The sequence below is a fragment of the Pholcus phalangioides genome, unplaced genomic scaffold (assembly GCF_987345545.1).
Source record: "Pholcus phalangioides strain wild (caught in Gottingen) unplaced genomic scaffold, Ppha-v1.0 ptg000011l_1, whole genome shotgun sequence".
Taxonomy (NCBI): Eukaryota; Metazoa; Arthropoda; class Arachnida; order Araneae; family Pholcidae; genus Pholcus; species Pholcus phalangioides.
The window spans coordinates 1,524,890-1,552,241 of NW_028301604.1; the positions used below are offsets into that span (position 1 = coordinate 1,524,890).

The 27,352-nt window shown below is 35.0% G+C and overlaps 1 long non-coding RNA gene across 1 annotated transcript; it reads right to left on the reverse strand.

Annotated features, from left to right (window-relative positions):
* Positions 1 to 2,503: 2,503 nt before the first annotated feature.
* LOC149079925 (uncharacterized) lies at positions 2,504 to 21,221 on the reverse strand. The gene is made up of 3 exons (XR_016193487.1): positions 21,157 to 21,221; positions 3,633 to 3,749; positions 2,504 to 2,767 (listed from the first exon to the last, which is right to left on the reverse strand). It is a non-coding gene; the product is annotated as an uncharacterized LOC149079925 (long non-coding RNA).
* Positions 21,222 to 27,352: the final 6,131 nt, after the last annotated feature.

The following is a 27,352-nucleotide window of genomic DNA, read 5'->3' on the forward strand; positions in this document are numbered from 1 at the left end:
TTCACAATCCCTATTAGAAAAACTTTCCGTGACACTACAACCTGAATTGTCCCTAATCCGTCATATACCGACCCTCAAACGGAAGTAAGGTGCTTTGCATCAGTCCGGGGTTGTGAGGGGTTCTATCTACCGACCCTCTTGTCGAAGCCCTGAATTAACGGTGTATTGATAATCCATGGTCTATCTTATCCATCTCGTTAAAAGTTATGATCAACTCAATCATGTTTTCTGACGTCCACGATCTTCGAATGATAACATATTCGAAAAATGAAGTATCTCTTCATAGCTCAGAACTGGTATACTAGCCACAGCCGAAAAAGCTCTTCTCTGCAATCCCGTCGACCAAGTTAATATCTTTCTCTAAGTATGGCTTCCAAAACCGCGTACAAGCAAATTCTAGGCCAGGACAAACTATGTCTCAGAAAAGTGGAAGGATGAGATTAGAATGCCAAAAGACCTTTTTTTAATTTTTTAATAGTTTCTTAATTATAATTTTTATTAATTGCATTTTTAACTGGGTTGCTGTATTTTTGAAATATATGACATCCATATTTTTATGGGCATCTTTTTCTCAGCTAGCGTTGGGCATTTTGCCTGTTGTGGCGATGTATTTGTATTTGTATTAATTTAATAAGTTCTTTGAATTCAAATATTTCAGCGAATATTGCACTTAGAAACGTGAATTTTTTTTTTTTGTTGGTCTCAGAAGAGGCAAGGCAGCAAATTTTCGCATTCATTTTTTAGGACAGGGTGTTTATATGGAAGTTTAGATTTTTTATTTTGTGATACATATTTTCACTTTCAAAACTGGTACAGAGTGATTTCCGAAAACATTCTCAGCATTTTTTAAATTGAAACAATACCTCCACGATGAACTGTTGATGAGATAAAGACCGCATTAGGACTTACAGGACACCCTGTATACTCACGCAGACCGCTGGGTACACACACACTCACTAGGTAGTAAATTTCTCATGGCGATCGACTGGAGTTGCACTTGGTTTGAAAGAAAGAAAAGCTGACTACCGCAAAAAATATATTCAGAGAACCTAAGCCACTCGTTGAGGACATTTACGAATAGTCAGGTCTCCTGTCATAGCTTAAGTCCTGCATACCAACAAGTTCCCTATTTGTACTTCCCTGCACTTCCTCAGTCAACTACGGCAGGCTTGATGCTTTATTTGACCGAGGCCCTCAAAACCGGCCTCCAAAAACCGAACATCAAACTCTGAACCAGAGGTTTTCAACATTTTAGTTCGTACGGAACCCTTGATGGCATCGACACTGTTCCAAAGAACACAAGCAAACAAATATACTGCAACATCGATATTTTTATTGCTTCACCAATGAAAAATCTGAACCAACCTAGAATGTTGCGAAAGAGTAGAAGAGCTTTCAAGTTCGAAACATGCTCCAAACCAGGATAAAATACTCTGACGGAAAGCGGAAGGAGATGACTTTTGGAGAACGTGAAGAGAAGGTTTCAAGCATTCTATTAACTTTTTGGTCATCGCAGAACAATGTTCCAAAAAGATATTTACCCCTAGCAATTTCTCGTAAAATGCATATCGATCTCTGTCAGTTAAAAGGTTCAAAAAATATTACCACAGTGAAAACTTGATACAATGATATTCTGCGGACCAAGAAAAATATCGTTGTTAAAAAGTTACCGTTATAATACAAATACGAATATACAACGCCACAACAGGCAAAATGCCCGACGAGGTGGCTGCATTGTTAGCATTATCATTATAGTCCCCACAAAATTTATTCTCTTATTGGCATCTCTTCTAAAGAGATGGCACCACCATAAAATGCATTTTTTGTATTTATTCACCGCAAAAAAATTCTAAGTGATTACTTAATGAATAAAAATCAGTTATAGTTGTTTCACCCTGTGAAGTTGTTTCCCACACAATACTTTTGTGTACGAACACAGAAAGTAACTTCACACGATATTTTTACCAAGACTTTCGAAGAGTTGATAGTGTAAAATACCTATGTTATTAAAAAAAACTTCGACAGTAAGAAACATTGGTGAGTAATTTAAAAATATATTTTTTGTGAAGGTGATTTTAAGTGAAATAAAAATAATATCGTTATAGCGATTTCGAAATATCTTAAAAAATATCGTTGTAAAGAGGTTTATCGAAGGATATCGTCCTTTACTACGATTAACCCCTCTACAATGATATTTTTAAAAATATTTTGAAATCGCTATAATGATATTATTTTTTAATTTTTTATGTTATTTGCATCGAGTGGAGTTGAAAAAGTGAATTCCAAACAAGATTCGAAAAATTGTCGTTGCAGAAAGATTTATCGTTGTATCGAGTATCATTGTAGTAAGAGTTCACTGTATTCATCTTTGAGACGAATAATATGTATAAATATCTATTTTCAAAGAAAATGGAAATTCTCGAAATCAAACTTTTATTGTCAGTATCTTTTTCAAAATTTGATGCTCAACAAAAATAGAGTTTACTTTCAATCATTCCACCTCTTACAAATAACAAAATGAAAAAAAAAAAAACATTCCACATTTAATGTTTGAAACAAAAAAATCCATCCGAAAATATTCAGGCAACAAAACTGGTCTTATTCAGATTATCAGGTCCGTAAAAATGAAGTAATTCGCGCGTGTTTCGTGGGAACCAGGGATTTCAAATCCATGATAAAGGCGACATCGCTTCAAATCGTACCTCTTCGAGCTCGTAAACTTTGATTTTGTGTAATGCTTGTGTATCGCAGCAGTCGAAATATAAAACTGTAAGGTATGAAGAGAAAAAAAAAATAGGAATTTTATATATAAGACAAAAAAAAAAAAAAATTGGAAACTCCATGAATAAAACAATACTCATTCCTGATAAGACCAATATTTGCAGGCGGCGGATGTCAGTGAAATATATAAATATACGAAAAAAATATATAATAATAATACCAGAGAATACCACGCGTTGAAATCCACACGAGAGGATAAGAATAAAAAAAATAAAATCAGTAAAAAAAAACAGTGCATCCGTAGCCCACACAACCACGTTAAACTTAAAAGTTTTATTGGCTTTTAACGTCATTCCCTTCTAACTTTATGATCGCTTTGTTGGAAATAAATCGGCGAAGCCTCTCCCCGAATTGACGCGGCTGTTGTTGGAGCGTCCTGAAATATGGGGCTCCGTGTTGCCTGGCGAAATATTTCGAGATTCGATGTAAAAGGAAATGCTTTTGAGGAAGTTACTTCTTGCGGGCGGAAGTCACTGCCGAAATAAGAAAAGAAAAATACGAAAAGAAAATAATATAAAAATATGTTTGAGGAGAATAAAAAAAAAAGAGGCTGTGTGTAGTCCGGTCTTTTCTTAGAGGTGAAAACGATCTGTCGAGCAAGAAGAGTCAAAAATGAGCATAGAGGTTATGCGGCCTAACTTATGAATCAACAGTGAAGAGAAATGCCCTGTCAAAGCATAGTGTTCAAGTTTTTAGATTGATGTTATCACAAGAGAAAGTCGGGGGGTATTTCCCCGGAAGATAGTAAAGCAATCGATTTGTAGAGGCCCGTGACTAAATTGAACTTGCGAAAAATTCATTCGGAAGAGCAGTTTTCAGACTCCATTTCCAGCAAAAGTAAATTATGATACCTTTAAAAACCTGACGTTTCTTTAGAAAGCTTCATCCGATATGGCTTCTTGAAGTCTTCGCGAGATTAATCGATTAATCAGCTGAGTTAGGAATAGAGTTTCTCTTGCAGAATAAATCTGGAAAAAAATAAGAATATTAAAACTTGAAATTATTAAAAAAATAAATAAAATTTGTCATTCTCATTATTTAACTATCCCATCGTGGAATTATATTATGGCCATTGGAAAATGAGAGTCATTTCGGTTCGGTCTTGAATAAAATACACATTCGCTAGTTACGTACATCTTTTAATGACTATTCTACGTATTCGGCTGAACTTGCAGCGAAGCGAATGCAAAATCATGAATCGAGCCAAATTGAAGTACAGTGGAACCTCCCCTAATGGACACTTTTCTGATTCCTGGTCCCGTGGAATAGGGCTTTAATGTATTTTACTCCCCGTTAGCGGACACTCCCGACATCAAACAGTAAAATCGGGCAAACTATTTTTTTTCCAAACTCGATTTTATTCATTTTTGTGGGAAACCGAGAATTTATCATATTCAACTAAGATTGTTTCATCCCAAACTCTTATTGATAAATATCACCAAATCGTCAGTTGGTTACAAAATTAACTGGTCCAGGATGATGAATTCGAATGGTGATGCTGGTTTTGTTTGTTGATAACTTGTGAAGAAAGCCACCATTACAAGACTGATAATGTTGATATGAATGTTTTCGTCTTTTCCACACTTATTTTAATTTAATTTGTATTGCAAAGTATGTATTGTAAAGCACGTATCATGTACGGGTAAAAATAATTAATTGGTTTAATGAAGAGAAGAAAGGTCATAAATTTTTTCATATATATCAGATTTTCCAACTTTATTTGGGAATTATGCATAATCACTGGTAAAGGTGATATAGTTGTATGTAATGAAATTTAATCAAACTGTTGTTAACGATATATGATTGGTGGTTATGCATAACATGCGGTGTATATATAACTTTTGCACAGTACTAGTATACTGTACACATTTTAACATTAAAATTCATGGGAACCAATTGCGACAGAAGCGAAACGTTGTATGAATGTTAAAGTCGAGTACAAACAAGGTTTCACTGTGTTCCGTACCTCTCCATTAGCGGACAAAATTTTTGGTCCCATAGGTGTTCATTATCAAGAGGTTCTAATATTTTATGGAATAACCAGAACTAGTCTTAAATCCATTTTTGTCGATGTCATTTTTCTTCGGTATTTTATGATTGGGATTACAGGCGTATAATATTTTTATAGTTATTTAGTGTTTTAGGGCGTTCTTAGAAATTAAATTACACGTCTCATCATGTATTATTCTACTTAAGCGTGTGTGAAATATGTTTCTTTTATATCGCTTCACGTAACTTATTAGGAGTGATCAATGAATTCCGTTCGAATATTCCATACAAGATTCAGTCTTACCGATATCAAAATGATCTCATGCATATATTGTGGAGATTCTAGTCGTAATTAAAGTGAAGCGCATGGCTAACCCGTAGCTTCTGATGTAGAGAATTGACACGGCCAATCACCCACCTCAAAATTATCGTTCACGCGTTCCTAGTGGGAAAAGGAGGGTTTTAATAAGGGTAACTGCTGTCTAGCTTCAAACTCACTTCCCTTTCATCTCCTACAGTCATTTACGATATGAATATTTTACACGTAGAGCCTTGTCCGATGCTTGATGAATCGCGAGTTAGCTCTATCAGTTGAAGGAGAGAAAAGCCTTCAGGGATGTGATGCTCGCACACTTTCTCCAGAACAAAATGCTAGATAAGTGGGTAATTGCAACTCGTTTATTTGACAAGTTTGGCGTGGTATGGATTTATGATCTTTGAAAAGTATTACGATTTTCATCAACTCTTCAACAGCAAAAAATAAAATATAAAAGTAAAAAGAATCATAATTAGTATAAAAATGCATATTTTAGCCCTTTATTACTTTTTATTATCTTAATACTTAACCCTTTATTTGGCAATGCTGCTCTCAAAAGTAACATGGTTTTCTTATATTTTTCAAATAAAGGCATTTTATATTTTAAGCTCGTTTTAGAATTGATGCCTCTAAGCAACTCCTATGAACATTCCGTTTTTACTTGCAAGACGTTCATGAAGTTTCTGTAATTACCAGCAGAATGACTCAAAGATACACGTCTCCTACTTCTTGACAAGCCAAACAAGAACGATTTTTGACCTTTGCATTTAGGAAGGAAATACCATGCTCGGAGGAGACACATTGCTGCGCATTCTTCAACAATTATAGAAAAGTGAGTTGGTAAACAATAAATGACATTTTTAAATTATTAAAATATATGTGAATAATATAAATTCAGTGTGCTTCCTGAAGTGCAACATTACATATTTTTATTAATATTGACAATGATTTTGTTTTTGTCATATAATAGCATTCGGAGTAACTATAACCCCTCAAAATGTTTCTCCTCTCGATACTTCAATGCTTGCCAATTAAAGGGTTAAAAACAAAAGTTTGATAACTTGGGATCGTAGTGTTATTCGGTCAACCAGAAGTGTTTTTTTTTTTAAATTGAAGAATGCCCAACATGTAATAAACTATTAACATGTAAACACTTTCCATACCCAGTTTTCAAGAAAATAGAATTGAATCAAGATATCATTTTAGCGTTTAATAAATTATCACGAGAAGTTCATAAACAACATTATCAAATATTTAACTTTACTCAAATGCGACTAAAACTGTTTATGTTCAATGAGCAATGTCCCCTCGAGCACATCCTTTGTACATGAGTTATTTTAATTCAACTTGTCAGATGCCAAACAATTCTAGATTTCATCAGCATCATAGATTAATTTGAAATACCAGAGAAAACCTTTCATCTATTTGTTTAATTTCATTCGAATTCTTTTTTAAGTCTTTTATCGTCCTTATACAGGAAATTGCGTTTGAAAATCTCAACGTGACACTCCCTTTGGATCACTTTTAGAGACATCCGAGTTTTGGTACTTTTCTGTTCTTTTAAGAGAAACTCTCAAAAGAACTCATTTAACCATTAATTTCGATTTTGTATGTGCTGAAAACTATAATCCGTGAAATACCTCTCATATTTTTAACGAGGGGTTTATTGAGAAACTTGGGTGTAGAAACATACCTGCACAGATCACGAGAGAAACTGTGCTGGAAAACTATATATGTTTGTCAATTAAGCTATATGTTGAAAACGTGATTCTTGTAATCGACTTCATAGGATGGTTTAAATATATATATATAACATTACGTTCAATGTAGACCCTTCATAGATGTCATTTATTTTGACATTACCGGAGAAAGTATGCTTTGTGATGAGCAGCTTTGACTATTTACCACAATTATTTATTTCACTACAAAAACGCAATCTGTATACTTATACTTGTCATCACGCTTAAAGTAGTTAGAATTCCGTAACCTTTCGTTCTTCAAATTTGAAAATGTGATACAGCAATATTTCATAAATGTTATGATACTACCCAGCAGGAAGTCTCATTTTTTTCAGAATCACAATTTTATTTAATTTGGCGGAGTCAATTTTAAAGGTGGAAATATGAATTACATTTTAACGCGCAAAATCAAAACAAATTAGCAGGACATTATTGTGGGGGGAAAGAGAGTGTATATATAAAGACAAGCATACAGGTTTTTATATAATTAAGTAAAATCACACAACGAATAATTGTGAAAAATAAAGAAATAATAAAAAATAAAATAAAATACACATTTTTACACAAGACTGGATTATTCAGACCTCTGACAATTGGTTTTAATTTCCAGATGTTTGTACTTTTTAGCATCACTTGCATGTAAACTGTATAAAAAACATTTGAGATATGATTTCATACACCCAACGTTTGAAAACGCAAAGTTTGAAAAATCAATCTTGTTAATCTTAAAGAACTGAGATCCCATTCTTGAATTGCTTCCAAAAATATACACTCTCAATTCATCAATCCTTTTCAGCACAAAAAAATAAAAATACCATATCTTTTGATTCTGAGCGTGCATCAACTACTTGGATTTGTCATCAACTTGATAACTTCAAGACTAAACAGCCGATAGCTTTCGAGAATGGTGAAGAAAAACATTCTTTTCTGCTTCCTTTGGGAATTGAACAACCAACCTCGTACAATTCGGATGAGTGCTTTGAAACACTATACTGTATAAGACACTTGAAATTTTTCCAACTAGCGTTTTAGCTCGAGTAGCCATTCTATAAGACAACGGCAATATTTTCAATTCGTTATCCGTAGTCATCCTAACCAAGTTTTTCGATTGGGATGCAACACTGCGATTATTTCATAAAATTATACTTAACTCTCAATGATTCGCCCCCATAAAAAAGTATTTAAAAAACAAAATTCTCTCAAATACGGATGCAAATGGCTGGCTGCTATTAGCATGTCATAATTTTAATTGAGACAATACGTCAAAACAGCAATTTAAATAATTAGAGTAGATATTTTAATTAACTACAATGTCCAATTAAGAGTAAAATATACCATTTTACTTTATCGTATTCACACCTGAGCCAAAACTGCCTATTAATTTTTTTTTTATTGATTTGTGTTTATTATATGTTAAAATGCCCTTTAAAAATGTATTAATTAATTTGGGTCAATACTAGAATCATTTGAGTTAGGTACACATACGTCTTAACTTGAGAAAAGAATCATTAAAAAACGTTTAAAAGTAACCATTAAAAATGAGGTACGAATGTGTACCTCTAGAACAAAAAAGGAGGTTATTTTACTGTTATCTTTAAATTGGTAAAATTTTGCTTAGACCGAGATTACACGTTAAAGTTTATAAACGTTATTAAAAGTTTTATAAACGTTTTTTATAAAACTTGAAAAATGCAACCAATAAGCGTATCGGTAACATTCGAGTGAATGTATCCAATGGGCTTACTCGTTATTTTCAAGTTTTGTAGAAGATCTTTGATCAAACTTTTGTAGTGTAGTTCCGGTCTTAACAAAGTTGAATAGCCTGTTATCTTGAATTTTATTTCCAATTTCCTCAATTTTGTGCGATTTTATAAATCTGTAAGCACGTAAAACTTTCAAAGCTCTCAAAAAAATGACACCAACTTTATGTATGGTACCGTCATTTTAATCAAATCTTTCTAGATAAAAAGTAAAGTGCATTACACTTATATAGCAGTATTTTCAACTGAAATGACACTAAAAGATGTACTTTCTAAAATACAAAAAAACGAGAAAAGAAGTCGGTAAATTTCTAATGCGTTTGTTGACCATGTATTTGCCAAGCATATTCAAATATACACTGAACCATAGCGGGTAAAATTTATCATAACGAATCATAAAAAACAAAGTAACTGATCTCCCAACTGCTACTCGAAAAATTAGATCATCATGTAACGCCAAAAATTATTATCAATATAAATTCGTTGTTCAAGTATTTTTTGCGTCACCAATAAATTTATCTGAAAATCTGTATGAAGAATTTCGCAATTTCACTTCAGAGAAATGTTTCGGCAAAAAATCGATACATTTGAGAAAAAAAAAATGAAATTCACATCACAACGATCAGTCAAAAATGGCAAGTGAGCTTTAAATCACTTGCACACATACACACATGGTACCCAATCCAGAAATCTCGATTGATCGGCCTCTGACGTGATTTGGTGGACGTCCCTTGGCTGTAAATACTTTTTTTTCCCGTCGGTGACAGTGCGCCTAAGTGTTTTCTTCTTTTCTTAAGCCTGATATATCGCGGACTGGCTTCCTATCACGTCTAGTGCGGCAGCAAAGTCAACCGCAAACGCCGAATATCTCTATTCACGGCTGCTACCCTAAAAGCCTGTCCCTGAAATATTTCAGCGCGAGTGATAGCGGATGGAAAGGATGTTTCCCAGCTTCCACGACGACCATCTCCCTCTTCAAAGAAAGGGCTGTCTTAATCTAAGAAGACAGCCAAAAAGAAGACACTCTCAAAAAGGAAAAAAAAAGGACTAAAAATAAATAAAAAAAGAAACGATACCTATAAGAGAAGAGAAAAGCTTGTAAAAGAGAGGCTTATACTTTCAACAAGTTCTCTTGAAAATAGTTTCTTCCCATTTCTATCCTTCTAAGATCTTTCGGTGGTGTTTTTAACATCTCTATACTTTCTCTTATTCCGTGAAATGATTATGTACTTTTTGAAATCAAAGTTTCTGAGCTATTCCTAAATAAAAATTCAATATTCATCACTTCACGATACGACTGATCCAAACATAGTTCCAAAGATATCATATCAAATAAATTCGTTGGATTAGAGCGAAAAGTTTATTTTATATTTGAGTTGAATAGCCTTGCAGGAAGTTTGAATGTTGTTAAGGAATTTTTTTATATTTTATCTTTCATTAAATGATCAACCAATGACATTTATAGGAAGTGAGCGGTTTTTATGGAAATCTTTTTTTATTATTATTCCAATTTAACAGATGATAAGAACCTGAAACCTGTACGTGGTTGAACGACAGCGAATCAATGATTTGGTTTGTTGTCGTTGCAATGACAAATGAATAGTATTTAAAAATAAATGTCATATATGCGAAAAGAATTCATTTAAAAAAATTTTATCGTAAGAATTATATATGCAAATGACTTTTCTCAGTCCCTTCAAAAAACAACTTTTTCGCAGCCTTGGAATCCTTCCTCTCTCTACGTCAGCTTTACTTCTACAAATGCACTTCAGTTATTTATAAACGCCAATTTGCTTTGCCTTTAAACAGTTCTCTTGTTTCTCAAATATATTAAACAATATATACTAACTACCACTGATTAACAAAACACTTCTAAAGCAGCATTTTACTTACCTCATCCCAAAATTTTACAACTCTTTGACACCAGATGTTCATTAACATTACTAATTTATCACCCTTCAAAAAACACATGAAGCAATATCTATTTTCAATCAGTGACATCGAGAGTTTATCTTTACGCTTCTTAATCAGTTAAATTATAAATCAATTCGATCTTATACATTGTAACGTTACACTGATTTTTATTATTCTTACAGATCTAGAAATCATGCGATGTGTGTATATGTTTCATGCTATTGTGTGTGAACACCTGTTACAATCCTGTTGCAAAAAATACTATGAATCATGTGATAAATATTGTACAAACATTTGACTTTGTTACGTCAACTACTACATTAACCTTGTTTTTCCTCACAAAAATTTTGTTTTTTTTCGTTTTGTTTTATTATCTTGTTCACTAATATATACTTATGTTCGTTGTTATCCATTATAAACTTACTATGTGTCAACCAGTAATGGGTCTTTAGACTCCTCGGCGGATTTTTTTTCTCATCTTAAGGTTATGTAACAAATGAAATCAATAAAATGAAATAATCAGTTAAAATGTAATAGAAGGTTCAAAATTAAGAAAACTAACTAAAAGTTTTTGAACAAGATTTAATTGAACCTATGATTTAATGAGCCTATTTTATTGAGCGTAAAAAATACGAAATTCATAGTTGATGGTGGTGGTGTCCATTTACAAAAGTCACAGATGCAATCTTGCTGTTCTACCCTACGACAGTCAAGGTGGGCCCTCAGAGAACAAGGCAAACATTATTTACAGAAATCTCCTCTTTTACCTACCAAAAAACGTCCCATCTTGTAAATATATTCTGAATCCTCTTTATTTGGTACAGTAGATGGTACAAAACCAAAGTCCGATGATACCTCTAGTATTCCATATACAATCTGCCACATCATCTTTGAAGAAATAGTATCCCATTTAACCGAAAAGATTCGCTACCTAAAAATAATTTTCAAACTCACGCATCCTATGGTGTCACGACATATATTTTTGAAAGCGTTGATGGTATATTGCGTTAATGGGAAATGCACAAAAATTTATCAATCTTGAAACTTAATCTCGGAGTTTAATTTCCAATGTTTTTTAGAAGCTACAATTCAGAAACTTATTCGCGAAACGTAATAAAGTTGTTGTTCACCATTCACTGCTCCTGTTTTTGCCTGAAACGCGAATGTATATTCCTATTGAAACACGTGTTACAAAACAATTTAGAAAAATAACTTGCATAGAATAACATGAGTAGAATAAACATTCAAACGTCATTTACCACGTTCTTTTATTTTCCAAGGACATTGCGCATTCGTGCTTCTGGCATGAGAGGGACTATATATTTTGAAGTTTTATGTAACCTATATATATTTAAAACATGATGCCTTTGCTTGATGAGCAAAACCAAATCTGATGTTATAGGATAGTTAAAATTATAAAATGCAAATTGTTGTAACGTAATGTACAACGTCGTAAAAATGTATGGTTAGGAAAAGGGATAAACAAGTCTTAAATTGCACACCATAGTAGAATATCTCGCTGTTATGTTCTTTTTATTTGAAATTCTTTGCGTCTGTAAAAGATTGTGGTTTTTACTAATGCTCGTGGAAATTATATTTTTTGAAATAACAAATTTAAAAGCATGTAAGTTAAAGTTTTACTGCAACAGAAACGTCACTAAGACTCATTGCTAAAAGTGCTGCGTATTCAGCTATATTCAAAGTTGATTTAGTTAATGTAGGGTAAGCTGGTATACATCTTCCAACTTTGATGCTCGCAGCTATTGACGAAAACCAGGAAAAGAGATAATAGCTCCAAATAACCAGTTGTCTCTCATAGATATTGCATGAAATCTCACGGATAAAGCGAAAGATAAACCAGAAATATAAACGACGTTTTTTGTAAAAAAAAAAAAAAGAATTCTTTCAAACTAGCCATCGTTTTACTCTGAAATTTCTGTTTGGCCAAAATGCAAATCATGTTCCTAGAATGAAATAAGAACTGTGGTCAAATGTTCTCTACAACGTGACGTGAAAGGCACCGTTGTGCACAAAATCTGATTCTTTTGCCTAATGCGGCTGCAGTTATTTTGTGAAAAATGGACTTAGTGTGTGTTTGTTTGAAAGCGGCCCGTAATTACGTACTCCCTTGATTTACAACACTACAACGCACTTAATCGGCAGTTAGTGCGGTATTTTTCGAACTGGCTTCTTGTGGATACTATGGAAACGAGATGAGCACATTCTCCAAACATTATCGGCATGCGCAAGTATGAATGCTTTATTTACGCATATGGACTAGACTTCATTTATTCATGCATCGGGATTTAATCATAGCTTACAATTTCAGATAAATAACGAGAAACTTTAACCTAGTTTTGTATTCAGTTTCTTCCAAAAATCGTGGCATAAATATTATCATTTTATTTATTATTAAATTATTTTTTATTACTTCTAAAAAAACTTCAGCTTTTGGAAATATGTTTGTGTGTGAAGTTTAATTAAAATATATGTTTCAAAATTACCTCTCAAGCATATATTTTGTGGAAGCAATGATCGAGAGACTAGTCGATGTGAACGAAATTTCTCAAAATAAATTTCATTTTTATTGAAAAGTTTTACTTCTTTTGTGATGACAGAGCTCGGTATCGATCTCTACTCATTCTCACGCGATAGTAACGTCTTATCTGGCTCCAGAGTTCCAAGCTGCTATGATGTTAGCAATTGTTCCTTCTGGCTCCTTTGTCGTCACTATCATACATGTTCAATTTGTATCGCGAAACTAGTGCCACCAAAGCATTTCATTGTTACATTCGAGCGCGCGCGAGTCCCTCTTATGTACATTAATCTCGCGAATTCGCTATTCTACCATGAGACATTAATATTGTGTTCTATGAAAGAGACATATCAGAATAATAGGTAAATACAATTTCTGATATATATAACTAAATTTCTCTTTTTAAGAGTTTGGACACAAAATAGAAATTGTTTTTTATGTTTGGGTAGCGTAGCACGTGGGAGAAAAAGCCATAACTTAGTTTTCTTAAATCATAAACAATAATTTATTCAATCGTGTGGAATAATGCAGTCAAACCTCGCTACAACGATAAATCCCTCTACAACGATATTTTTTTAAGTCATGTTTGAAAATGCCTACAGTCTAATATTAAACCACCATCTCTCATAATCTCTCTACAACGATATTTTTTGTGTTCCACATAGCACCGTTATTTCGAGATTTCACTATAATTCAAAATTTATTCGTAAACAACATAGTACGAGAAACGGTTTATGTATAATCTTTTCAATTTTTCTGTTACCTGAATACATTATGAGAAAGAGGTGTATAATCTCCATATTTTTCATTCTCTTCACATATGACGTATTTTATTTGACCATAAAGAAAACATTTTCATTCACCGAAGCATACGGAGAGTTCTAATGTATGAACGTACAAATTGGCGTTAGGGATGACAACTTGGGGCATCCTGATTTCTGAATATCAATTGATCATAAATTTCAAAATGTCAAATTTTAAAATTTAAATCTAACAGCGTAACATGGGGAAATTGCGCCTTCAGACCTTTCGTATGTTGATCGCCAACATATTCCGACTTCATCGTATTCATTCTGTACTTGGTTGGAAACTTGAGTAGATGCAGCGAAACTCGATCATTCTGGCTGACACTTGTTCGAGCATCAGTATCTTTACTAGCTCTTGAGCACGACCCCCTATAAGCTATTACTCATACAACGGATGCTCTGACATAAGTTCTCGCCCGTTATATCATAGAGATATGCCTGACAACTGCTAAATAATGTTGTCAGTAAACGAATTCACAAACTGCTCTTGTATATCAGTTATACCTACCAATGAACAATAGACAACAACTGATATGTAGAAAGACGTCATTCTCCCCTACAACAAATTTGGAAAACTAGCCGAATGAAGAGCTATCGGTGTTTCATGGAAGGAAAATTCATCTCTGCTCTCACAAGGACACGAACCCCGGTCTCTCGTTTGCCTTGTCCGGCAAACGAGAGACCGGGGTTCGTGTCCCCGTGAGGCCAGAGATGAATTTTCCTTCCATGAAAAAAACCGAAATCTCTTCATTCAGACAGTTTTCCGAATCTGTTGTATAGACAATAACTGATTCTCGAATTTCCGATTCGGTCTGTCAAAAGTCATTCTGGTTCTTCGTAATGCATGAATCTTGAAATTATAGTGAATGAGAGGTCTTTATCGCGTTGAAAAGATGAGACAAATCTTTTCCCTACTGTCACTATTACCCGTTTGATTTCTATTTGAACTATATCAACACAATTCATGTACTGGCTAACGAACGCCTCAGCTTGCCAATTTTTCGGCAAACGAAGATATTATTCGTGATTTTTCTGCCTCAGCTAACGAACATTTTCGTTGGCATGGATGGACATGCTAACCTAACACAGCCACGCTGTGAGCTGAATTTTCGCCTCAATTACAGTCACTCAAATACAGATACAAATACAAGGCTGCAACAGTCAGAATGCCCAACGAGGTGGCTGAGAAAAAAATGTTCATAACAAGTACGGATGGTCATATATTACCAAAATACATCAACCCAATTAAAAATGCACACGCACAATCACAAAAATTATAAACAATATATATATACATGATAAAATATTATACAATGCCCATAAAATGTATTTATGGTTGCCTTATTCTAAGTATGGATACTTCTCGATTTACAAATACTCCAACTTGTTTATCGTATTTCTTTTTAAACGTATCAATTGTGTTAGAATTTACTACCTCCGGGGGTAAGCTATTCCATTTATTAACAACCATATTAGAGAAAAATTCTCTGCGACACCATAACCCAAAATTGTCCCTTACCAAACGATACTAGTGTTCCCTTGTAAAAGCAATTGATTGACGGCGAATTAATAAATCATGGTCCATCCTATCCACGCCGTTGAAAAATTTGAACACTTCGATCATATCTCCCCTACATATGCGTCCATCGAATGTAAACATATTCAAAAAATTTAGTCTCTCTTCATAACTGCATGTGCCAACGAGAACACGCGTAGCTCTTCTCTGCACCCCTTCAACCAACTATATGTCCCTCCGTAGGTGTGGTCTCCAAAACCTTACAGCGGACATCTTCAACCCGTTCTTCGCCAGCACCACAGTGCTCTCTGAAGCACCCAAAGCGTTCGATGCTTGTGTCCGGTTTCGTGCTCGCGAGCACTCGATCGACGTCTGAATTAAACACTTTGTATGGATTCCATTCAATTATTGAAATAATCCGGATTCCATGCATGCATAATGTCAGTTTTGCCCTAAGGGTGCTCTTCTTTTGATGATGGGTACAGGCAGTGCGTGCTCGCGACCATAAAAAGGTTGAAGACCTCTTCCTTACAACATACTCCAGTCGAGAACGAACTAAGCCTCGAAAAAGCGGAAGAATGACTTTCGGATAACGCAAAGACATCTTTTTAAAAATAAAACCGTGCATTCTGTTCTCTTTTTTACCACCGCTGAACAATGTTCAGAAAACCTAAGCCGCTGTCAATGAGCAATTCCCAAATCGGTGAACCTAGTTGCATCCGAGAGAGTGACACCATTCAACTCGTAAGAGAACCCTAGGTTCTTCGAACCAAAATGAGCGACCATGCACTTGTCAACGCTGAAAGTCATGCTCCAGTCATTTGCCCATGATGCAATCCTGTTTAAGGTCTGGAGCAACTCCCTATCGCTTTGATTCCCAACTACCCTAATTAGCTTCAGGTCATCTGTGAATTTGCTAACAAGCCCATCGATACCCTGATCGAGTTTATCGATAAAAAGTGAACAAAGAATGGGGCCATGGACACGTCCTTCAGTAACTCAACTAGTGACGCCTGTCCAATCATAGCATTCCTTGTTCACCATAACCCGTTGTGATCTATCTCTCAACCACGATTCTATCCAATTCAGCAAGTTGCCCCAATTCCAATCTCGTGTAAACGCTTCAAGAGTTTGCCATGTTGGACCCGATCGAATGCCTTCTGAAAATCAAGGTAAACAACATCTACATTTTTGCCCTTACCCAAAGCCTTAGTCACGTGATCATAGAAGCAAAGGAGGTCAGTTACACATGACTTCCCCTTCCTGAACCCATGCTGATTATCGGACAATACACTATTCTCGTCTAGCCACTTCACCAATTGCTTTTTGATAATAATTTCCAAGATTTTCGAGAGGAAGCTTGTCAAACTCACTGGACGATAATTTTGGACAAAGCCTCTCTACTACCCTTTTTAAACATCCGAACAACATTAGCTAGCAAGTTTCTAATCCCTTGGGAAGATACCCTCAGCAACACTACTCCTGTAAACCTGCGCGACTGGCCTCAACAATTTATTAGCACATTCCCTGAGAACCCTAGGATAGATATCATCTGGTTCCAGTGCTTTTCTCGTACATATATTTTTAGAAGATTTAGGCCTCCACAACTTCCACTTCAATATCGTTGAGGATTTTATTACTCCATGCAACCCTCGTGCATTGAATATCATATTCTGTATTAAAAATCGACACGAAAAAGTCATTGAACGCATTACACATGCCTACATTGTTCTCTACCCTAGACCCTCCTATTGAGAGGGGGCCAACTCTCCCCTTTTATCCATTATTGGCGTATCTAAATAATGATTTTGGGTCGGAGCCAATGTTGTCTGCCAACATAGACTCAACTTCCTTTTTGCTATTCCTTATCGCTTTCTTCGACGCCTTTCTTTTATCAGTAAACAATGACAGATCACCTCGTCCACTTTTATACTCTCTGAATGGTCTTTTCTTTTCAAGATAATTTTTACGCACGCTATCCGTAAACCATAGGGGCGCGATGTACAAACACTTTTTTTTTGAACAAACGCAATAACGTCGTGCAAAACAGAAGATAGCCTTACACTAAATTCTTCCCATTGACTTACCCGCCCAACTGATCTTAACAGGTCTTAGAAAACTCTCGCTAACCTTTCTATCAAAACACCAAAGTTAGTTCTCCGAAAACAAGGAACCAGTCTTTTGTTATCAACCTTACCCGAAGAATAGTTGCAGAGAAAACTAACGACACTGATCACTGGAAGAAAACTCGCCCCCCAGCGAAACATGTTCAACAAGTTCCTCGGAACTAGTGAGAACTAAATCCAAAATAGCAGTACCACTAGTGTCTTTTGATACATGCTGATACAAAAAATTATCGAACACCAACTTAAGAAAGTCCCTTTCATATTGATCACTAGCTGAAAGATTCTCCCAATCTATATCGGGGTAATTGAAATCTCCTAGTATTACAACCCTCTTACGCTTACACATGTAAGAAATTTTCATCATGAAGTTTGGCGATGTAATTTGGGTCCCTATTCGGTGGATTGTAACAAACCCCAACAATAAGTTTATGACTTATTAAGTCTTTTGCTTTCAATCTCAACCCATATAGTTTCAATATCACTTCTCTGCACGTTACACTCTCTAGCTTTCAAACATGATTTCACGTATATTAAGACTCCGTCCCCTTTCCTATCTGATCTGTTTCTTAAAAAAGTATCGTATCTTGAGATTTGTAAGAAAGATTCATCTCTATCGTTTGCCCAGGTTTTTTAATAGCCAAAAGATCCAGGCCCTCCACAGCTATCGTAGTTTCTAAAAGATCTTTCTTATTACCCAAGCTCTTGGCATTTATTAGCACACAATTTAATTTGCCCTGTGATTTAGTGTCAATCGAGAAGCCATCCTAGTCAGAAGTTGGTAATTCCCCGTCAGTAGTGTCGTGATTATCATTAACTAACACGCATTTCCCGCCTACGTGGTCCGGGAGTAAAAAACCTGACCTAAGCCTATCGTGAACCACCTTAGACCCCTCTCCTATTCAGATGAATCCCATCCCAACCAAGCCACCTATCGATAAATGCGGGAAGCTCCAAGAGCGTGACCCCAAGTGACGAGCAAATGTCCTTCAGGCCTAAATTGAATTGGTGGATCCTACTCCTATACCTCCTATTATCCCTTGGCAGTACTGGTGTCACTACCACATCTGAACCCGTTCCCTAGTGGATAGTAGTAAATCTCGGTACTCTGACAGAGACTCACTAATATTCTCTCCTACCTGATTTGTTCCCACCCACAGGATTACCCGCAAGGCCAACTTTCGGCGGTGAAAAACGTCTGAAACGTTGCTAATCTTCCCTCCACGAAGACAACAGCTCGAAACCCCGAAAATTCCTACACACTCTGCTCCCTAGTTCCCTAACCATAGAATTGCCGATGATTAAACCCCTATCACTATCCCCCTATACCTCATCCACGACCACAGATTCACCCTATAAACTGTCGTTGTTAGTGGAGATTGCTTCTTCATCGACAGGTGGCTCGACGACGGGTGGCTCCGTAATAACCGGGCCCTCTAAAACCCTAACTGTCTCTCGTAACGCTTCGACCTCGAGTTCCAACCTTGCCCAATCCAAACACTCCTTACAGTTGAAACTATCAGCTACTATTCCCCTTGATCAAGGAAACCTCCCGTCGCAAGCCCTACAGCACTAATCGAGGTCGAGGCATACTAACACTATTACTAAAAACTAGATAATAACACTTAAAAAATAGGAAAATGAGAAATGTTAGCAGGAAATTAAAATAACGTAAATTACATTACAATGCAAAATATACGTAAAAGATTGTACGAAAAAATTAAGTAAAATAAAATGCTCAGCACTAAATCACGAGGAAGACATATATATATATATATATATAAAGACTGGAACACACCCCTAAAAAAGTATTAAGATACAGAGTAAAATTTATAATTATTAGTAATTTTGCAACCTTTGCAATGTACATCTGACGATACCATTGCTTTTGGCTCGCGTTGAGTAGGGTACTTCCTGAGATATGAGCGTTCAAAGAATTTCGTCCCGCAACGTTTTTGCGAATATACTTCCAGTATCGTCAGATGATTTAAAAGAAGTATTGACGGTAAAAGGTCCCCAATATTTTATATTCCTGTAGATTTTAATTCTTTTAGCCTTCGATCAATTTTTGCCTTTTTATAAAGCTCCATGGTGTTTGAAAATCTTATTTTAAATTTTTGGCAGTACCTGGAACGAATTAAATGGTTTTCCATAGAAACATATGTGAAATTTCGGCTAACAAACGTGATCCCAGAAATAATTATCTTCGTTAGCCGAGGTATCACTATATATTGTAACGCTAATTGTGATTTCTAATGATTCTGAACACGTCAGATTGTGGGCTCTTAATTACTCTGCATTTAATGTATGATTTGTTCTTTATTATTGAAGATTCAAATAAAAAATTACTGTTCTCTATCTCAACATGTGCAAGTTATTGTTACTTCAACGCTAATTGAAAGATATAACGAACGTTTTATGATGCATTAGCGGAGGATAATAATATCAAGCTACCATTTCATCCTCAATTGACCCAGGGAAAATCAAACTACAGTTGAAAAGAGGAGAGGATTAATGAGGAAAAGATTAATAAATCTGCGGGTAATGAAGCATATGAAAGAGTAACAATGCTGTCGGCTTAATACCCAAATATCCCACGCTAATCTTGCTAATTAGGAGGAAAAGTAGGAAGTCATTGCCTTCATTTACGCGCATTTGTCTCTTTGAAAGTCAGCCTTCATTTTCTTCTGTTGGTTTCGGATTGTTCCGACGCCTCAGTGCAGGAACAAATTGGTGAAACCTGACACCTTCCGATTTAGCAAAACGTGGATTTACGGCAACTTACCTAGTCGTAATCAGCTAGATACGCAAAATCACGCTAGAGAACTAATCCTTTCTGTGACTTGAACACTATTTTAGGCAATCAGAAAATGTGTTATTTGTTGTTTTCAGTATGAGAACATCAGCTAAATAAATAAACCTGTATAATCATTATGATGTATGTCTAACTTCGATTCCCGAATATTTCTAAATTTATGGAATGTATTTCTTTCAAATCAGTAGAACAATACGGAAAAGATATTCGGCCTTATGCTAATTTAATCTTATTTTTAATAAACAACTAGAACCCTCAGTAAATCTTGATCATTGCTATAGAATATATTACTTATTTTATTTGATTGATAAAAAGAATGATTTTTTGCAAATAATTTTCATGGATACTTTTGTAGTAATACTCAAGATTGTAGTCGTATTCCTTATGCATTGCTTCTTCACATTACTTACTGGTTAATTCGTATGCATAACAATAGCATATGCTCAAAAATGAGTAAAACAGATAGAAAAAGAGATTAAATTTATCATCTTAATTGTTCTTGGATCTAACGAAATAACTGAACTAATAGCAAAAAAAACTCAACAATGAAATTTTCCTGTGAATCAAGTAAAAATTTCAATTGTTCAAGTTTTTTCTTATCAATAAATGGGATAAAAAAGAGTGAGAACGCTTTTTGATTCATTGCTTTTTTTGACACTTTCGTATACTTCAAGAGAATAAGCACCTCGGAAAATTTGTAGAAGATGTTGCAATGTTCAGACCATACGGTATCTCAAGAATGTTTATGGCACTTTCTACTGAAGAAACAGTCCCGTAGAGACAGTTCCGTACATACAAACAGCCGGTAAAATACTTCAATTATCTCTTCTTAACTAGCTCTAGCACAATTTAGGAAATTACCTTTGTAACGGTACGTTCATTAATTATGCAGTCAGGCCGGTCTCCATCCCGAGTTTTTCTTTTTGTGCTTTGTATCCTAGAACAAAGAAAGAGTCTACTCATTATATTTTATGGTTTCTTTCTACATAAACATAGAATTCATCAACGTGACTATTGATTAATTTTTTTACTCAGCTTCATTTTATCACGGAGAGGTAAACCCTCAAAAGTTTTTATACTCTCAATTGAAGACGACTAAAATGCTTCAGAAGTACATATAACAGAACTTCATAAATGGTAGGGAGATGTAACGAAAGACACACTAGATTGAGTTGCAATGCGCCCTAGAAATTTATGAATTCATTGTTAAAAAAGCTTGCGAATTTTGATATACTGGCCCACCGGTCATCGAAATCACTTTTAACCCGAAGATTTTGATTCCATTAAACAGCTGATTTTTATAACCGGCAAATCAAAAAATAAAATGCCAAAATATACAGGGTGATTCAAATTGTTTGTCTGTAGGACCATCTCTTCAACCGTTGACTTCAGAAGTATACAACTAAAAACAATTAACTAATGAATTAATTAACCACCATGAACTTATTTGTTCCTGGCACCAACTAATTAAGTAATTGATTGATTTAAAGTTCATTCTGTACGGAGTAAACTAATAAATTTATTTACTCCGAACAGTAAAAGCCCGTTTTTAATGAAAATCTATTAAATAATTAAATGTATAATTACTTTTTTTTAATTAATAAGCGTCAGAAACTAATATGTTCATGATTATTGATTGATTCATTAAAAACGCAATATCTCAGTGAATATTTCACTTAGGTCGGGATTACACAATAAAAGTTTGATAAAAGATCGTTACATTCACTCGAATTTAATTAAACCGCTTATTGGTTGTTTTTTTCCAAGTTTTATCAAAGAGCTTTCATAAAACATTTATCGTGTAATCTCGGCCTTAGAAACGTAGAGTTTTTTCTTTGTTTTCCTTAGGAAAAACAGGGCAACAATTTTCTAATTGTGTTTCTGAGGGTGTCCGCATAAAAAAGTGAATTTCTCTATATTAATAACTATACAAACCTTTACAACATGAATGACGATGGCGCATGCGAGTTCTACAAGTTATTTGGATACTTTTTATAACTGGAAGTATGTCTCTAGCATCAACGGTTCACCAGTAAAATGCGGCAAGGTGAATTATGGAATCGCCCTGTATGCGCAATGTAATATTACAAGGCCAAGAACTGAGGCCGTGGCCAATTTAAAAAAAATGAAAATCATATTTGAAAATTCAACGAGAATTTTCCATCGTATAAGGCTCTCGTTCTCGACTAGAATAGGTAGCAATTGTTTTTCTCTCACATTTTTTCAGAGCTCTGGTAAATAGTTTTACTATCAACGAGATAATTCGTAGGGGAGAAAAAGAACCATCACATCCACAAAATATATTTTTTTTTAAATTTAAAACAACAGGCCTCCAAAGATTCTGGATAACTTATTATAAAAATTGGCTGAAATCATGAAGTAATGAGCTAAGATGAAACAATGGTTTTACTGCAGCGGAGAACAGTCCACTTTGAATAGAGCCATCATATCAATGGATTTCTCCGGAACTCTTTTAAAGCGGACGCTAATAAAGAAAAATGAAAACAGGAAAATTCGTAAGACAAGCTTAAGCTCTTAAGCGTTTTCCGAAAACAAAGAGCTGCTGAGGAGGAATGCCAAAACTCTGAAAGAAAATCTTGCTAAATTAAACTCCTATCCTATACACGGCTCATTGATTTTGACAAAAGACGAAAATGGCTCCCAACTTGGCGGCAAAATCAAGCAAAAAAATAAAAAAAAAGAACCTTATTTTTTTTTAAACAATTTTCTTCGCATAGGCCTCGCCTTAAAGTTCGTCTCCTTTGACTTAGTCTCGCGGGGCGCATCAAAACATTTTATAACGAACTCCATTTCTTTTCAGCGTTACTCAATCTAACTCTTATACGCGAATTTTTCGCTCTGCCCCTTCCTTCCATACCCTATAAAGTAAAATAATTCTCTTTTTTTTTTACCTTACCCTACCTTCAGACATCGCATTTTTTTTTTCCCGGCCCCAAAGGTGCGTCGTTTTCCGGCTTCGCCAGTAAAAACAATTTTCGCTGTTTTTTTCGTGGCTATATTTTCTATTTTATTTCTTCGAGCTATAATTCATGCCGCATTTTTATGAGTCGGTCCGTCTCTTCGATCTTAAATCACATTTTTCAATTTAATCAATAATTATCACATTTTTTTTATTATGAAAAAAAAATTCTATTGAATAATATTCCTTTTTTTTTTCACCCTCAAATGAGTAGCATTGCATATCGTCCTCCCTCCCCCACGCCAGAAGCTCCAATGTGCAGATTGTCATTTTTTTTTATCAGCTGGTTTGATACCTTATTTTGGGGTATCTAAGTTTTTCATGAAAAGGGAATGTGTACCCCTATTGAAACACGTTACAGAACACTTTAGGAAAATAACTTCCATAGAGTAGCATGAGTAGAGTAAATATTCACACGTTATTTCCCCTGTTCTTTTTTTTTCTAAGGACATTGCACATTCATGCTTCTGGCATGACAGGAACGATATGTGCAAAGGGTTCTTAAAACGTTCTTTACTGCTGGAATTTTGAAGTTGAAAATTCAGAATCGCATTTGCGCATAGGATGAGGTCATATTCTTCCCATTTTACATTTTGAATTTTCTGGTAGATATCCCAATTAACGACAACAACAACTTTTTTTTGCAGAACATGTGTGGCTGTGATTGTGCTAATTTGTTTAAAAAAATTTTTTTTTACCTTTTGAAGCTTGCAGTCCGAATTTTTTTCTTACTATAGTTTGAATAACAAAGAAGGTAGTTAAATACGGAATGTTTCAAAAAAACCATCGACAAAATGAATGGGCAATTTAGTCATACGTTAACAATTCAAAATCACATAGGAGTATATGTGCGCAAATGGCATCCGGAGCCGCTACAGGAAGTTGTTGCGTCACACACTTGTAAATGCACCTGGTATTTTTGAGACGGTTGCGGCAATCCATGCAGCATCGAATTTAATGCGTGTGTCAGTGCGTCTGCAAAAACTTTGAACATCTGCTGTAATAGTATTGTTCCTAAATAAATTATTGTGGAAGGATTATTCTTCGTCGTCCTTGTATTACGTATTATTTTAATTGACGTCTGCTGACGTCAGATGGCGTTTGCGCACCTATGTTCCTTTGTGATTTAGGAATGCTATCGTATAACTGAACTACACTTTCATTTTGGCGATGTTTTTTGAAACACCCTGTATATTTGAAAAGTAATATTACTTCAATACATTTATTTTATGTGTGATTTTTTGGGCTTTGCATGTCTTCAATAAAGCCGTGTATAAACAGTTCAATTCCAAACAGATTTTTTTAAATGATTTTTCCGGCTTTCAATACGTGTCATTAATTATGAAAAAATTATCAACTCTCGAAAGAAAATTTGGCATTTAAGGTTTAAAAAAAAAGAGCAATAAATTGTGAGAAGAGTAAAAGAAAAAAGATATACTTCATTTTCTGTACACCTGTTCAAGAGAAGTAAATTAATGCAAGCAAATTGAACTGACTAACCAATCAAATTTCGGAACGATTGTTGTCTTAGGGGGGTCTCCATTCAACAGCTGATCTATTATTAATATTTACATAATTAACAGTTGATGCTAAGCTGTCGAATAAGCTAGTCGATTATCATTTGTTCGGTGAGACTGCATTCACACACGTTGAATAACTAGCCTACCCCGAGAGCCCTATAGCAACAAAAACCTCTATTCCGTTTCAACGCGTGAATTCACCTCTAGATTTACATCCGTTAAGGTGCCAACGGCATTTGGGAGATGATGCATCTAGACAAGAGATGATTAGGAATAGAAGTTTCTATAATGTTTAAGTAGATGGTGGATAATCACCTGGAATTGTTCGCTCTAAAACTACTACTTAACTAAGCAATAAGATGTTTTAATTCTAATCAATCAGCTACTATATAGGAGTCTAAACTCGGTGTCGAAAACTGTCTGTTTAATTCGAAACTTATCTCACTGCTGACACTCAAGCCTAAGACGCCTTAATATACGTTATTCAAGGAGGTTTACTCAATCCTAGTCCTTAATGATGGGACGCGGGAGTGCTTTATTTTATTTATATATATTTTTTAATATAATGTAAATTTTCTTCAACACGTACAACACGTGTTGGTAACGGTAATATATCTGATGGTATCACAGATAGCCATACATGGCCAGATTTCTGTAATTTATTTTGGATTTTTTTTTTGTAATTTCCAGTTTTATTTTTTATTTTGAACGAAATTCGAAATTTGCGTTCTTGTGCTATGTAGCTATTTTTTTGGACAAATGACCTAATTTTTTTGTTTGGGTGATGAGTGGTTTCATAGTATCATTCGGAAAAGCACGTTGTTATTTTCTTACGATACATTTATGTTTCTTCTCAGGTTCCATCATTCCACAACTTTAGTTTGTTAATCATGTCGTGCAGTTTTTAATGTTTTTTCAGCTGCATTCATTGTAATTTCACTATGTATAAAATTCTGTCTATATATACACCATGTTTCTTTAGAATATTTGACAGGTTGGTTTTATGGTCAGGTGCGCTGTATTTATTGCTCATATACGAAATCGAATCTTTTGTCAGAAATTTCATGTGACCAGGTCTCTGTCTGCCCCCCCCCCCCCCCCCACAATTTATATTCACTAAGAAGGAAGAAAGAGGATTCATATATGTCCGAAACGTCTCTTAAAAAATTCCAATTTTTGATTCATTATTTTTTTTAATTCAGTCGAAGCTTACGAAATTTATTTTCAGAACAAAGTGTATTTCTCATTTTGTACTTAACTTTTAATTAAAAGTTCATTTAATTGAATAGCTTTTTTTTTATCAATAAGTTAAAGGGAAAATGCCTGTTAATTAGTTGAAATAGGACCGTTGAAGACTTCATTGGCCATATTACCTTCACCTGCTGGGAATATAACCCATAGGTAGGCTGTTTGAAAGAAAAAAACTATTTTGTTCATATATTGCGTTGAGAGGGCGCGGTAGCCCAGGTCGATAAGATACTCGCTTAAATTACCGAAGGATGTTTAGATGTGTCGCGAGTCCGATACCCGGTTCGTTTTTGGCAGAAACTTTCCTAACACAGGGGTACAACAGAAACGGCGACACGACCACAGACAAATATTACTACCACAGGGAGGCCCGTACTGAAGGGTTAGCGCACCAGCCCCTCTGTGAGTATAAATAAAAGTCTGCCGTTCGAAATCAGCAATAAATTGTAGGTCCCAGTCTAATTAGCCCTCGTGTGCAGAAAATCCCCATTGTGCGACAAAAATGATCAAATACAGTATTCCGTTGTGATATACCGTTGGATCGTTAATTTTTTCCTTTAAACAATGCTTCAAGGTATTTTTTAACATTATCTGTTTTTAAGAATTTGTCATACAGGTCTCCAGCAAAAATCACTAAAGCTTAGCACGGCTATATCACCTTACTTATCTTATAATCTCAAATTATCTTTCGGGAAAATTCGACATTTTCTGCAGGAAATTATAACTTTACAATCAATTTTCTAATTAAAAGCGCTATTACTTGAATATTCAAACCTTAGTTCTCTAATTATGAGGTTATTTTTTTTCTTCTTCAAAATCCCTGCATTGATTTCGCGTGTTTATGTGAGACAGCCTTCTTTTACTTTAAACGATTCGTTAACGAGGATTTGAAAGTGCATCTAAAATTTTTAAAAAAAGAGACTTTAATGTTTAAATTCGAACAGACGGAACGTGAATGTTACTTCAGAGTAGACAGGCGCAGAATGGTGAAAACGAAAGACACCAGAAAGAGCTTCGTAGAAAGTTGGCTTACTTGCCAAAGTAGGAAGTTTGAAAATCATTTTTCATCCATCTCCTCTCTCCTTCACACTTAGCAACGCATCTCGTTTGCCTTGCCTTTCACAAAGAGACTGACTGAAGATAAGATTTCGTAGAATTAGTTTCGGAGGTCTAACCGGCGCGAGTTATTACCGGGGCCGAGGGCTTCTGGCAAAAGTTTCCATAAACGCCACGAATAAGTGGAAACCTCTTTCTCTCGCTCTTTTCACTTGGAGTGGCCGCAGACTAATTATCCACTTCGAGAAATGTT